The following is a 16,450-nucleotide window of genomic DNA, read 5'->3' as shown; positions in this document are numbered from 1 at the left end:
CGGGGTGTACAGAGTACAGCAAGGTCTAATTGCTCAGCAACCTGAATCCACAGAAACCAGGCTATGGTTTTCTATCTGTAAAATCAGTTCCTTTTGAGTAAACTGTACCGTTATTACTTCTTGCCATCTAATGTAATTTTCTTAATTGGCTAGTTGCTTTATCCGTATACTGAGCATAACTCAGCCTCCATGGAAGTGTCATTCATTAGCTGCATCTATGTTCACTTAGCCCAACATGTCTTTACACACTATATTTGGATTTCTTCTGCAGTGCACTTCCTCTTGAAGTACCATATATATCCTGTGTGGACTCTCCCTTGTCCTTTGGCTGCAGACATCTGGCTTTTTACAATAATTGGACACCTTATTTTTCGGTTGTGCTGAACTCTCCTTTTGCTTACATTTCTAAGTGTGCTTCCTGGTTCCTGCTTCCTGAGATCAGCAGGAGGTCTCCCAACATTACCACTTCTTGCAGAAGTGCAAATGCCATTGCTAACCCGTTTGTCACGTAAGCATTTCACTGGAGTATTTGTGTGTCCTCTCTCTGTTGACACTGAAAGAATCTCTTGAAAATAAAACAAAAAATAAAAAGCTGTTTTGGTAGTAATTTGAGTCCTGTAATCCTGATATCACTTCTTGGCAAATCCACTCTTTCAGGCATGCGTGCCAGCAGCTCATGCCAGTAGCTCTCAGGACATTTCCAACAGCCAGGAGCTCCAGTACATTTCAGGTGTACACAGAGGTTCCACCTGTCAGGGTTTGAGGCACTTGGGAACAGCGGTGAAATAACTTCTCCAGTGACTCCAGTACTAACGGGGAAAATAGGATGGAGACATGGAGAGATGTCATATACACTAAAGAAATCATTATTTGTTAATTTTCTTATTTTATGTGGGATTTCCGTGCAAGCAGAGGAGATCTTCCAGGGCACAGCTATCATCCACACCCATTCTTTTAGGCCAGTTTCAAAGAGGAAAGAACAAGGGAGAGTGTTTGAGAAATATATGGATTTGTTTGGCCTGATACAAAAGGAGATGGACAGTCTCTCTATGACCTGAGTGCTGCCTGAAGAGAAACTTCCAGCCATCTGAGGAAGGATGAGAAGCTGCAGAAGCACGTTACAGAACATCATGATTCAGTATTGCACCCCAGCTCAATACAGCCTAGAGCCTCCTTTTCTCTCAGCCTTTCCTAATATACTGAATCTTAAGTTACAATTCCCTCAGCTTTTGTGTCCTGTCTGGATTGCGGAGTTTTCAAGGCAAGCACTGTCTGTGCACTTCTGTGGTTTTACAGCCCCCAGCCCAGGTGAATCCCACTGTTGCCTGGCCCTTAGACAGTGCTGGTGCCAGCAAATCCACTGGAAAAGATATTTTCCTTGAATTCAGAAAGTGAGTTTAGAGAATTGAGTTCCTGGCATAGGAATGCATAAAATGCAAGATATCTTAAGAAAAGTAATTTAGATCCCTGATGAGGTTGTACATTAATTAAAGTGCAGAATTCGTTTCTTGCTTTCCCTTTGACATGTGTGTTGGAAGTGCATTAAAATGGCTCTTTATTTTCCTTTTATATTTTTAATTCTTCACTCTTTCCTGAGAAATTCAGTATTCGCGTCAGTTTTAATGCATGCTTTTCAGCATACCGTGTAATAGAAAGTTATGTTCACCTCTCAAAGGTAAGAGCTAATTCTGCCCACAGCACCCCCATCACTCCATGAAAACTGCTGAAGAACAGCTGCACAAGAGATAAAGCCCTGAATTATTTAACAGGTTTAAAAAAGAAGAATCTCTGGTGTCAGTCCGTCTCCTTTTCACTGCCAACAGTGAGTTAGTAGGAGGTAGGGGTGTCTAGCATCTTTCAGGGTCCAGAGTTCATGTATGAAAACCTGTCAACCAAAAGCTGCTCGTTTGTACCCAATTTTTTATCTGTCTTCAGATAAGTATGGAGTATAAAGTTTTATTTTTGACACAGTGTGCATGTTTATTTGTTCACTGTGGTGTAGAAAAGAAGCTATTAGTTTTTTCTGTTAGAGGTTTGACCCCCTGGGCTAAATCGCTTGAGCTGGCTTGTTGCATTTGTTCTCATTTTGCAGTTCACACCCTCACCCTTTAACTTTTCGTGAACGTGGGCCAGCTGTTGCACCTGTACAAATCCCACTGGGCGCTCTGCTCGCAGGACTGGTGCCATGACGCAGGGAAGCCGTATTCAGCAGGGTCACATTAGTATTAGGAGTTAAGATACGATTTGCCCCACTGGCATGACTCACATTCAGTAGATAATTAGAACCTCATGCCAAACTTTCGCTATTCACGTTCTAAAATGGAGCAGTAAATTTTTTTATATGTATTAACTATAATTGCTTACTGGGATTGACAAATGTATTACTAATTCAACAATTACTTCGTTATGAGGCACTAATAGGAAAAAAATTTACTTGAAGTCAAAAATCTCTCTCGTGAATTAATCCTTAATTCTATACATAATTTTGACTTGAGCAGATATTTACTTAAAGCTGGAAATTGCTTTAAAATCTCAAGTAATGTGTAAGTAATGCCATATGAGAAAATAAGTTGGATTAATAATGAATAACCTGCAGGGCTGTGTCTTCTCCTTTCCTTGTACATAAGTAGTTTGGAGGAGGGTTTTTTTGTTTGTTTGTTTTTTTCTTTTAAACTAGAGTGGCCGGTTTTTACCTCTTGAGACAGAAGCAAAATTCTTGAGCAATTTGAATATAGTTCCTCTTCCACAGCTGCTATGAATACTGGGTGGTGGGGCTGACCTACTTCAAGGACTTTGACCTAGTCATCATCTTTGTTCTTGAAAGGAGTTGGAACACAGGGATGTAGAAAATAACCGATGTCTCCTGTATCTCTCTACCTGCACATGCAGCCTTAATGGTGAGAGGGATTTCCTTTGAAATTTGTGGACTATTCTTGGGTTTCCTCCATGTTTTTCCTCTGAAAGGTTGGCCTTGCTTGCCTCAAGACTTTTGGCTCTTTGTAGTTTTTGAAATGAAGAGTGTTTCAAGCCAGGGTCATGAAGAGTCCAAATTTTCACTCCCACTATGGGGAGGAATATTAGGGTGGGCTGAGCAACACTGGAGAAGGAGGAGGAGTAGGAGGAGGAGGAAGAGAAGGAAGAGTGCAGTTTGCTCTTCTGTGAGTTGAAGAGGTGGCCACTAACATTTAATTATTTTTCTGTAAAGAGCAAGTAACAGTAGCAGTAAGGACTTGCCTCTTTTATTACTGATGTGATTCACTCAAATTCTAGAAGATGTAAGGTGAATTTGACTAAATTTTTAGAGCGACAGGAGTCCCCCTTTTAAAAAGGCCAAATGTTCAGATTATAAAATTAGGTCCCATTAAGATGGGCGGTGACATTGGGTGCCTTTTCTGGTGTACACAGTGGATAGTAAAATTGACATTTAAAAAAATGCACCAGCAGGCAGGAGGTGTTTCACAGAGGCCTCCAAATATCTGCCAAATAGTAGTTGCTTTTAGTCACAACTTTTCTATTCTGACCAGTAGCTTGCAAGCTTTGCTATATTGAATATTTGTTAAGCCATCCACCCACATCTTTACTGTATGTTGCTGTTTTGTTAAGGATGAGTGATATTATTATAAAATCAACACTTTAAAAAAAAATAAAAGTCTGTGTATATTTTGAAAGGTTGGTCCATGTGAGATCACAGATTTTGTAATCCTCTGAAGGGATCACATGTTCCAGATCTACTTTGCTCCATGTAGTTCCCGTGGTTTCAGTTTTCTAAGTGCTTGGCCTGGTGATACAATTTTCTGTTCTGTCAATGAGGCTACTCGAGTTAACCGTGTCTGTGGGAGTAGTTTTCATGTTTGATTTACACTGCAACAGTGGACAATGCATAGACTGTTTATAAAAGCTGATGCTCAGATGTATCCCAGGCTGACTGTTGCCAGCCAAGACCTCTGCTGAAGTACTGTAAATCTCGTCAGTTCTCAACCACTGGGAAACAAAGTAAGTTTTTTCAGATTAGCATATCTACAATAAACCTTTAAACAAGAGTCATGGAGACGTGTGTTGTGCACAAACAAACCCAGGGAGATGAATAACGGATGTCTGTAGTCAATTTTTATCTATGAGTTTTGGCATTTTGGACTACATTTAGCTGATGTCTTCTATTTTGTGGTGGGGATAGGTTGTGTACCTGCTAGGGGGGAGCTGGCCCTTCCATCACAGCTGCCCCATTCAGACTGTGGGCAGCTGCGTCAGCAGCAGGGAGCAGTCTCCATAAATCACTTATCCTCCTACCAGACCTCTGCATAGGGAGGAATGGGAAGTGCTTGCAATCTGGAGCTGCTCATCAGCAAACCTCCACGGATGTGCCAGTACGTGTAGATGTGGCTAACATTACAGCTTGGTGTTCTCTGAGCTCAAATGAGGGCTGAGATCTTGACTTTTATTCAGTATCATCTGCTTTGCAGCATGATTTTGGAGGCCAGATGTTGTAGCAGAAACATCTGCGAGCACAAACAATTGCAGCATCCTTTTGAAGTGCGTCCCTCTTCCATCTCCATGTGCTTAATTATTAGTACATGGAGCCCTCTGCCCTTTTTTCTAGAGCCCTCTTCTCCCTTAAGTAGGGTCGCGTGGGCATCATTTTGTCCTTCTGTCCCATGCAGATATGGTGATGATGTCGAATGTGTAAAATCTCCAGGAAATCTACCCTGGAAAATATAATCTCTAAAGCTGGATGAAGTATTATTGAGAGCCCCGGTGACATGTTATTACTTTACAACCAATGACTTTAAAAAAGAAATATACCAAAGTGTTGACATGAAATACAAACATGGATTAGTAAGATAAAAAGAATTTATTATTTCCGCCACTAACCCTCCTTTCCAGAATAGTAGTTAGGAAGGGTGATCTGCAGGTTTTAGACTGTGAGTTACATTTTTTTTCTCATACAAATTGTCTTTAAAGAAGTCAGTCCAGATAAAAGGTGATTAAATCAAGTTTAGATTAATGAGAGTGCGGAATTTGGCATTTACGTAGCTTTCCCATATAAATCAATGTTTTAATGTATGACTTGTTCTTCGTTAGAAATTTATCCCTTTTATGCTTTTCAGCCCATTTTCCTATTGAACGTTTTATTTTTCTCTCCTCCATTTCTTAGCTTCTCTTTCAGCCTGTAGTGGGTAACAGTGTCCCCCGCTGCTGTGAATGGCTCACATTTGCAACCACATAAAATATCCTCAATGCATTCCAGCTGGCAGAGAGACGAAATTTTGACAGGCTTTATGCCTTGCAGAAAATGTCACCAAGATGCCCTGATTTGTATGTTCAATATAAGTAGTATTCTAAAATGGATGCAGAGAGAAGTTTGGGGTGAGACGAATGGCTTTAGAAATTTGGCCAGTATCTTTCATACAAGTTTTCTCGAACTGTAGAATTTTTGGTGTGCCTTATTTTGAGCACAACAAGAGTGTTTCTAGTATGTTTTTTAATATAACCATGATGATGCTTTATAAACTGCATATTCTCTAAGGGCATTGATTGCACCTGTGCTCCATCACCTGATATACTGATCCCACTGCGGGACCTTCCAGTTCTTCAGATCTGCTTGGATTGGGAGAACTCGCCCACTGCTGCTGACTTTGAAGTGTTGCTGTTGTTGGCCGTGTATCTTTGAAAGGAAGCAAACAATACAGTGTGCTGTTTGTCCCTTTTCTGTTAGGCCTGATGTAAGATCACCTCTAAAGGCACCAAAGCAGCATGTGAATAAATAAAATACCTGATTTAAAAATGCATTTGAGAGTCACACATCTAAATTTCCCATAATTTCTGTAACGTGAAAAGGCCTGCTGAGTAGGAAACTATTAATGCTCATCGTCCTCTTCAGTATTTACTCAAAAGGTACGACTCTGTTAATACCCTAATGAAGCACTTAAATAAAACACGTTCCAGTGAGGACAAAATAAGCACACTTTAAGTAAGTGTGAGAATACTCTTGTCATTTAATAGCTTATGAGAATGGCAAAAGTTTCAGTGCTTTTACTGATTTTTTGGCTTAGATTTAGCCAAACAGACTAAATGGGGAGAAATTACTCTTTAATACTCATAATTAAGCATGTAACTGTAGAAAGAGCAAACTATTTGTAAACTATTTGAAGTATGCAAGACAAAAAGCACAGAGTGCTTTTGAAAATGGGAATGATTAGGCAACTGTCGTGGTTTAACCTGGCAGGCAGCTAAAACAACCACACAGCTGTTCGCTGACTCCCACCCTCGCAGTGGGATTGAACGGAGAATCAGAAAGAAAAAGGTAAGACTGGTGGGTTGAGATGAAGACAGTTTAATAGGACAGAAAAGGTTCATCATCATCATCATCATCATCATCGTTGAATATACAAAACAAGTGATGGACAGCACAATTGCTCACCACCCAGATCTGATGCTCAGCGAGTTCCTGAGCCGTCCCACCTCCTGGCCAAACCCCAGTTTTATACGGAGCATATTCCTTTGGCCAGTTTGGGTGCCCAAGAAGTTGGGAGGGGACACAGCCAGGACAGCTGACCCCAACTGACCAAAGGGATATCCCATACCATATGATGTCATGCTCAGTATATAAAGCTGGGGGAAGAAGGCGGCGGGGGGGACGTTCGTAGTGATGGCGTTTGTCTTCCCAAGTAACCATTACACATGATGGAGCCCTGCTTTACTGGGGATGGCTGCACACCTGCCTGCCCATGGGGAGTGGGGAATGAATTCCTTGTTTTGCTTTGCTTGTATGTGCGGCTTTTGCTTTACCTATTAAACTGTCTTTATCTCAACCCACGAGTTTTCTCACTTTCACTCTTCTGATTCTCTCTCCCATCCCACCGGGGCAGACTGAGCAAGTGGCTGCGTGGTGCTTAGTTGCCAGCTGGGGTTAAACCATGAGAGCAACTCATTGATTTCTTTAATTTGTTGATAGTACTAATGCTATTTGTGGCATGCTAATGAAAACTAATTAAGTGTTGTGAAATGATCTGCTAGTGCACTGGATGCAATGTGCCAGTCTATTACAGACAAAACTGAACACAATCACATCCCCATGAAATCTGCCTGGTCACTTCTAGTGGCTCGACAGCAGCTATTTCACAGGCCATGAGCAGAGCACAGATGAGTAACGCTTACCTGTGGCTCTTGTGCCCTGCCTGGGGCAGTGAAGTCCAGGTGTTCCAGGCGTGCAGGGCAACAAGTAACAGGAAGCAAAGCCCATGATGCTGGTCTCTCCTGGCTTTGCAGAGGATGCGGAAATTTGTGTGCTCGTGAGTTGGGAGGGAGAGGTGGGGGCAAGTGGGGAGTCTCTCTGCTGTTGGTGCATCTCACCAGTTTGAGTTACCCAGACTCTTCTTGCCACCCCCTCATACGTGTGGGCTCCTCACCCTGCCAGTGGCAGCAGTGTTTTTGAAACACCCGTGTCTAGAATTGAAGGATTGGGCTGAGTCTGCAGCTGGCCCCCCACCGCCTTCTGTTTTCCCCAGTTCTTTTGGCTGTTCCATTTTCCCTGCCCAGCTCAATAGCTACGCGGTCAGCTGTCTCTTGAGTGAGAGGAATGGGAACTGGAAAGTGAGAGAGCTTTGCCCTTTCAGTTCTCACAGACTAGAGCTTGGGGAGAGTTTGAGCAAAATCACAGAATCATAAGCTCTGCAAAGACAAAGAAAATGAAAACAAAAGAAACCCTTTGTTCAGTGCATACATGTTTATACTTGTCAGCTGAACTAGGTAAGGCATCTTTATACTTGCTAGGGAGGAAAAATAACATCTGCTGGAAGCGTTTCCCTCTCCCTGATTGTTTGAGTCTGCGTGCCCACTTCACACTGCTGCCCGGAGGAGCACGTTCTTCTGCATCCACATTTCGCTCCTGAGGAGATCTCTGGGAGTGGGTCAGCTGTCATGCCCCAAATGTCTTGCTGCCTGGTGCAGTCATTGTTGCCTTCACTTCATGCCATGCAAACAGAAGGAGAGTTTGAAAGTGCTGTTTTCTGCCTCTGTGGAAGGTGGTGTGCTAAGGTTGCACGTTCCACAAGTCAGTTTTCTGAAGTTTATTCTGGATATCATCCTTCACATGTCACTTCAGCTCTTTGTATCTAGTGTCATTTTAGCTGCTGAAACAATTTGGGGGTTTTTGGTGAAAAATTCGAATACGGGCAGATCCTCAGGTCTACCAACAATGGATTGCTGTCTTCATCATAGTATGCAAGTGTTGGCTTAATCTGTGAGGGAAATAATGTGAATGAAATGGTTCTTTATTATCTTTAGAAAAAGTTATGTTAAAAAAAAAAAACAATTTCAGAGAAAAGGCATGCATTAAAAAATGTTAGTGAAGTCAAAGATACCACCACTGGAATGCTGATTTCCTGTCATCTTAATGTTCCTCTTGTTTCTGGGCAAGATTTCCTGATTTCCTATCCTTATTTCTCTTGTCCATAATTTCTTGTATATGGATGTGCTACTGAAGACATACTTTTTATTTAACTCCCCCTTCCCCTATACTTACCCTGCAGAATTCGAGAAGAAATGTTTGGCCACCTCTCCTTCTTCTGATGAGACAAAAAGAGGAAATCAGACAATGAAAAGCAAATTCCTTGCACTGGCACACTGCACACATTCATCACTGCAGGAAACTAGGTCGACATTATTATTCATAACAGTATATTATGTTACAATAAAACTAAGCAGAGGGTAGCTCTAGAAATTGGAAGAGTGCCCGTCAATTATGCTCTGAAGTGAAAACCTTGCCTCTAAGATACTATTTAGCAGACAGAGCAGTGCTGGTTGGGGTGGGAGAGGAGAGAATTTCTCTGCCAACAAAAATGGAGAAAAATCTCATTTTCTTCAGGTTTATGAAAAATAAAGCTTACTACAAGTTTTCTTTAAGTTCTTTAGCTTTTACTTTGAAAATCAAAGCAAAGCCAGTCTTCCATATTTGAAAAAAGGCCCATTTAGTTATTATTTGGCCTCCTTTCAGGTCTGGAGCAGAACTTTGGTGCTCTTAAGCTCCGTGCCTTTCTGACTTGAGGTTGACATCCCTCATGGCAATGGCAGGAAATCTCGCCTTCCTTCAAGGCTAGTCCTCACAACCCTTACACCCACTTCTACTGTAAAAAAAGAGCAAGAGATTGGTTATATCTGTGGACTATCTGATTCTTTCCTGCTTTACTCCTGCAGTGTGATTCTGTGCTGGTGACCTACAAAATTTTGCTTTGCAGTGTGCAAAGTCCTTTTCCTCATCCTTTTTTGCAGTGGTCAACTGTCGTGGGGAAAGGGGAGCAGGTCTATTAAAATAAAAGCTGCCAGAATGAATTCAGATCTCCAGTATTCTTGGAAATTTGGGTTAAAACCCACCAGCCAACCATTACAGCAAACAGATAGATAAATAATAGATTAGTTTAAACAACAAAAAAGCTTTCCATTGACTAGCTATCTCAAGTTTCATCTGAAACACATTCCCCAAAGATTTTCTAGTGGTGTGAGTTTGCATTTGGGAACAAATGTGGAGAGTACTTTCCCAAATTTTCTTTTTCCAAGTTATTATTTCTTCCACACATCTTTTAACCTGCTACTTAATTAGCGAGTGATCTTCGCTTATAAACTAGTGGGTGTGTTTCTCATATAAAAATACATAAACTTCACATTGAAAACAAGCTGTGTCCATGTATTTAATGTTTTGAATTCTGAAACTTTTTCTTCCTCTGGTCCCATTCTCCCCAAATGAATTATCCACAGAACACTGCACCTTTATTGTCTGATCAGTAGTTTATTATTGGGGTAGAAATAAGAGCTGTTGTTTATGTTACTGAAAGCTAGATTATTTTTTTATGAATCCTTACTGCTGTTTGTTTCCATTTCAGACAAACTATCAAAGCCCATTAACTCAATGAAAATCTTTCCATTTATTTCTATAGACTTTGGATCAGGCTCAGAGACACTGATCTTACCATCACACAAAGTGAGCTGGGATTTGTCCCTGCCTCCGTTTGGCACAGTCTGACCAGGGAGCAGCAAGATGCTGGATCACTTATGTCCCAGGTGCACTAGGGAATATTTCACATCATGTTATCTGCCTTCAGTTAAATGACCAATTTTATAAACAATCCTTCCCCTGCCACCCAATTTTGGGGCTAATAAAGATCAAAACAAAGAGTATGGATTAGGATTGTGTAGCAGCTGCTTTCAGGGTCCTTGCTTATCTGTGGGAGCTTTGCTGACCCTTCTGGGCTCCGAGAGCTCCCAGGGAAGCTGCAGACTGGAAGACGTGACTGCCGGATATAGCTGTTAATTGCTTTACCATAGCTGTTGTCTTCTTAACACTCATTTTAAAGCAATACGCATCTCGGTGCACACAGACAGGCATGGTGTCAGTACTATTGCCCTTTATGTTCCTAGTCTGCTCATTTTATTAGAAAAAGTTCCCACTCATTAAAATCTCCTTAGAGGAGAAGTAGTGTTTTTGATGATGATTATTTTTCTGGTTAACATGGAATGAGTCAAGATTTCTTTTTTAATAGGAAAGCAATTTTTGTATCTCACGATAATAATTCAATATTTTCCTCACAGGAGAAAATACACAATAAATCTTTCCCATGACATTTTTGTGTAGGGATCAAATGTGTACTCTTCGTTCAGTCAAAAATCTGTTGAAAGCTGGTATGAGTGGAAGACAAGTAAAAACTTGCAATGTCTGGTCTTTGCTCTCAGTATGACCTCTTTCTTGGTATGTGTTCAGTAATCCTTTTCGTCATCTCACCAGCCCTAGACCAATGGCCGTCCACTTGTATTTTACCGGTGGTTTTCGTCTCCTCAGTATGCACAGCAAGCCATAATAGCCCAGATTTTTCCTTATTCCTTCTCCTTGAGAAGTTGTTTTAAAAATGAAATAATCTGCTGTTGTGCCTCACAGAACGGGTTCCCTGGGGTTTTGTGGCTGCGCTGAGCATCCAGTCCAGCCCTGCTTGTGCAGCAGAGCAGTAGAAAGGCTCCTGCTCGCTGTAGCGGATGGGATACAGCCCAGAAGACAATCCTACGGTTGACCTGCCCCTTCATCCTTCAGCGGACCGTAACTGGAAAGCGTTTCTGGGTGCACTCCCGGACTGCGGCTGGGAGCGGAGGGGTGAGCTGCATCTGCCTTAGCAAGCAGCGCAGCGTGGTAGGAGTGAAGCGGGTAGTGCAGAGGCACTGGCCACCACATGATACATGTTTTGAGTGGGGTTTGCTGTGGATTAGCTCTGGTTTAGTCATGCGGACTGAGTGCCCATTAGTGGTTGAAACACAGCGGTTGTGTCCTTGGGGTGCAGTTTATTTTCACGTGAAAGGAATCCAGTTTGTGCACTTGGAGATCACTCTGTCATGCAAACCAAAGCATGGTAAGAGATTTGCTCAAGAAACACTTTCCTGATCTGAATTAAAACACTAGCGTGGACACAGCAGAGTAGTAATATGCCATATTAAGAGACTTCATTGTAAAAGAAAGTCATGTCATTATCCCACATTATATACTGTGGTGATCATATTACAAAGTGACGAGTGCAATACACTGCCTAGGTAGTTTGAATTAAAGAAAGAGGAAGTATAAGAGAGATTTGTTTCTCAAAATGGACAGATAGATGCTAAATGTCAAGGTAGTATTGTCTGATGCCACTTCACATGAGAGAAATTATCATTTCTGTAAGAGGCAGGTTATATGTAACTAGTTATTGGATAGCCAATAAGTGCTAATATTATCTCTGTGGTGCTGGGAACAAATAAGAAAAAGTTCTTTCCTATGCCACATGCATTTCTGTACTTAAAACTAGTAGTCTGTTTCATAAAACTAGTGTTTCTATATTGATTAAAGAGGAAAAAAATAGGATTTCTGTGAAAAAATAGTTTATTTTTTGTTCTGGAGAAGATAGAAGTTTGCTACTGGGAGCAAGCAACTGGAAAGACTGTAAATAACATATGAAGCCACTGAAACCAACATGTTCCAAACATGGCAGTTTTTCTCAATTGCAGATTTTATCAATGGCAGTTGTGTACACTTCAGCTAGTTAGTAGTACTGGTTAGTACCTGGTCAGTAGGTACTAAGGTGATGAAAGAGAATATACAGCAGAGCAATGTTCCTCAATCCACTGAAAACAGACTGCAAAACCCCAAATGGTTTATATGGTCCATATGTCTCTACTGAAAGAGAAGCTCTTTCTAGCAGGACAAGCCAGTGTGTTGATCTAGTTTGTTGAGAGTTTTTAGGTGTGGATTCATATACTCAGGTCCCTGACTAGTCCAGCTGGGCTACACTCTGTGGACTTCTGCCCTGTTCTCTGCTAAGTTGTTTGAAAAACAGAGTTGAGAAGAAGCTAAGAGTGTGCTATGTCTGGTTCCTTCCTAGTTCGTTCAGAGACCCTGGGTGGCTCCCTGTGATAGCCCAATGACAGGCTCCAAGAATTTTTTTTACCTTTGAGTTGATGAAATTTACAGATCTTTTGTCCTATTCCAGTCATTGAAGATCTTCCCACTGTATACTTGAATTCTGACAGGCTCACTTAATGGTTATTGCAAAATGTCAAACAATGTCCTTTGGTTTAATTAAGTCATATTTTTCCCTCTGGTCCTTATGTCAGATCACAATGAGAAAAGAATGCAAGAATTATTATTATTACTATCAGAAAGCCTCAAGAGCAGAGCCAGACACAGGCATGTCGTTCTTAAAGTAGCCACTAACTCTGGAGAAGTGAGAAGGTAGCAAGGCTGTGGCTAATCACTGCACACCGTCACAGGGACCATAGGATCCATAGGGACCTTCATGCATACCTTCATAGGGATGGTATAGGAGGCATGTGTTTTTGCTATGCATCTACAGCGCATGCCAAGCTACAGACCTCTGCTGTACTGGCAGATTTGGCATGATATGGCTCAAAGTAAATAACTGTGCAACCTCCATGAGTGGCTGAAAATCACTTATCCAATATGTTATTTTGTGTTTTTCCTAAGCCTACCATTGCACTTCAGCAGCTAGGCATCCTCATGGTTTGTAAAGGTGAGCAGCCTAGCAGTGCATTATGAGTCCTCTCATTCATAGTAAGTTCACAGTAAGCAGAGAGTTGTAACCAAACCAAATACGGAAACTGATATACAAATGAAAGCCTACCTGTCAAAGAAGACAACTTTTCATTTCAGAAAAATGTTTTTCATTTTATCTTTTTAAATCTCCTATTCTTATACTCTCATTCTTATGCTAGGATTTCATTGAGTGCATATGTAAGCATGATGTTCATTTTACCATTGTTCCTATTAAATGTGAGCAGTAATTCTGGAAGTACATTATGCTTCATCTTTTTGAAGAATTTTAAAGCTAGCGCTGTTAATGTGAAACAGAATCTTTGGAACAGATGGGAATGGTCAGGCACTCTGAAGCAAATATTTGGAACAAAAGCTTAATTACATGGATACCAAATTAAGACATTCGTATAAACAGTTTTGGTATTTTTGACATGGTGGTAAAAAACAGAAAGCAGAGAAGCCAAATTAGCAGTGGATTGATTCTGAAAGTCGACAGGTGAATGTTTTCCACAGTCCCAGCAGAGAGAAAGACTGAATTGAATAGCCAAATTCCTATTGATCTCTTTGGGAGCTGGATCGAGTCTTTAATTCATGAAAAACTCCTGTTTTGAGTTTAATGAGAGTTACGTGACTTAAATCTTGTTTAGTGTTTTGGAAGCACCGGGTAAGGTTTAAATGAAATAATAAGTTTTCTAGACTTTTAATAGCTTTATTCTTAGTGCTGCTGTTACCTCAGGGTATTTACTTTTGGCTGTTAGCGCAATGCAGAAGTTGATACTATTGAGAATGGAATTGGCAAATCTTAAAACAGAATGTTTAGATCATAAACATTTTAAAATAAGACTCCGTAAAAAAGATGTATATTTTTTAATATGAAATGTTGGTTGTGTTCTTGGCAGGCTTTGCTTCAGAGCAGTCACATGCATTTCAAAGAGTGTTCTGCTAGCCAGCTGCAGCCAAAAGATGATTTCAAACCGATGGAGACCCAATTCCCTTTTCTCTTTTGCTTTTTTTCCTCTCTCTTTCTCTTCTGTAGGAGTCTCTATATATCATACAACTGAAGTGTAGCCAATCACGGGGTGAAAAATTCGTACAACTAGTATACACAACAGTGGAAAGCATAGTAACACTGACTAAAGATGCCAGTACTAGTCTGTGCTTTAAGAAGTACCGTTGAGATTTCTTTTCTTCAACACACTTCAAATCTTCTGACTTCAAAAACTGTGGAATATTCTTTCAGAGCCAGCAGGACTGCATAAACTGTATGGAGAATTGCTTGCATCTGCCCAGCACTTACCTGTGGAGTGGCACAGTCATCTTTTTAGCAATGTCTTGATTCATCAGTGCTACATGAAACCAGATATATATACTCCAGGGCTGTGCAGAAGACGGTGGGTTTGAGGGATAACTCATAACAGAAGATGTTAATAGAGTGGTTCCTTATTTATTTCAATGAATGTTGACAGTTTATTGTGCTACACATGATTTTTGGTTTTCATGTTTATTTGAAATAAATATCTGTTAGAATGTTTGTTGTCCTGCTTTAAAGATGTATTTAGAGGACTTCTTTTTATAAAATACAAACTTAGTGTTGATGAAAGGTATCGTATGTAGGTAGTTGCACAGGCAGATGTCTTGCCTCACCTCAAGCAAATAGAGGTGCCACAGTAGAAGCTCCCTGTACTGATCAAACAATGTACATTGTTCAGTTATTCCTGAACAGAACTTGACCCATTTTTTTTCCATAATGTGAAGGTAGAGCTTTCTCTGTCTCAGCTTTGAAGCCTCTTAGTGCTGTGTACTCTGCTGGACACAGGCCTTAAAACCCTGCCTGCTTTGGACTGCATAGAAAAGCTTTGTGTCTGTTGCCCTAAAGTATCATTAGAAAAGGGTTTTAGAGCCTTTCTCTGAAATTATGTGTGTGACTGAAGTTTGAAGTGACCGGTGGTGAGAAGACGAATGAAGAAGGGGTTCCAGACAAGTATAATGATGATTCTTACTGACCAGCTTCGGAACTGGCCGTGAACCTACCCCCTAGCCAACACAAATCCTTCTGGCATGGAGTGAAATGTTGGACTTTTTGATTGATTTTAGGAGCATATAGTTTAATGCAGTTTTTTTTCCTCTTTCTGAAAAACAGAGATTAATACAGGGAATTTATTTTCCAATGGCCCATGTTAACTTCATTCTTTGGCTGACCGATTAGGAACTGTGAAGAGACCCCTGCACAACATAGGCCTATAAGGAAACTAGCTTTGTTTTTTATTAATTTCAGTTTTTATTTGCTAAGTCTGTGAGTTGCAAACCAAACAGGTACTAGATAAAATTGTACAGAAATACTGTATACTTCAGAAACTTACCACATTCTCCTTGGGCTAAACTGGAAGGTTTAGGCAATTGAATAGAAAGAATTCTGTTGCTAGGATTAAATAACAAAACAAAACACAAACCCCAGAATCCAAAACTTCTTATAAGTTGAGTCTTTAGATTCTTATCTAGATCTGCAGTAAGTGTCCCGAATTCAAAGATGAAAAGTGGAAAGCATCTACTAGGTCTTATTCAAATATTTAACACGTTGCAGATTAGAGATAAATGCCGTACTAGAAACATGGCAGGTCATTGATTTCTGAGCTGATACCTTTAACAGAATGGGAAGGTAATGATGGTAAGAGATAACATCTATGGAGGTTGTTCTGACTGATAATGTTATGTCACCACTTTTCCCATACTAATTTGTCAGGTAGGACTTGGATTGTCAGTGGAAAGGATATAGTCCATGATTTTATTATAGGCTTTGTATAGGCACTTGCTGCACAATATGCTTTTAATCTTGAAATTCTCCAGATTTAAATCAAAAAGTTGCTTTTCTTTATGTCTTTCCCCTCTTTCTCAGTACTTCTCAGCAACATTGCTGCTTTTCTCTGAGTTTCTCTGATGATACTAAACGTCACTCACAAGGAATCTGTTTGTTCCTAGTTTACATTCCCCTTTAGGTGACTGACTCCATCAGCAACAGGAGTTATTGTCACTTCTCTGATTTCAGTTTAAAATTACAATGAAGCATTCAAAAAAACATTGCCTACAGTCCTGTTACATTTCCCATAGCAGTGTAAAAAGACAGAGAGCAAACTATGACCCATCTTCATGTCCTCCTACATATTTGCCTTGGAAACCTGCATGACTTGAGACATTTGTGCTCTTAGTGGCCTGTATTTATAATGACCACATAATGGTAGCAAGAAAGAGACTGGCAATAAGCAAAAAACTACCAGGAGCTGAAAACTGATCACCTAATGCTTGCAGTGTGTGTGGGGGATTATTTTTGAGAAAATCTGGGTAGAAGTTGTATTAAATGCATCAGAAATACTAAGGAAAATTTTTTGAATGGGT

The 16,450-nt window shown here is 40.5% G+C and overlaps 1 protein-coding gene across 5 annotated transcripts in view; it reads left to right on the top strand.

Moving 5' to 3' along the window:
- The window catches only part of PIEZO2 (piezo type mechanosensitive ion channel component 2), a 322,106-nt gene that overhangs the window by 140,197 nt on the left and 165,459 nt on the right, over positions 1-16,450 (top strand). The gene's annotated exons all lie outside the window — the stretch shown is intronic.

This window comes from Grus americana, chromosome 2 (genome assembly GCF_028858705.1).
Source record: "Grus americana isolate bGruAme1 chromosome 2, bGruAme1.mat, whole genome shotgun sequence".
Lineage (NCBI taxonomy): Eukaryota > Metazoa > Chordata > Aves > Gruiformes > Gruidae > Grus > Grus americana.
This window is presented reverse-complemented; position numbering and strand designations above follow the sequence as displayed.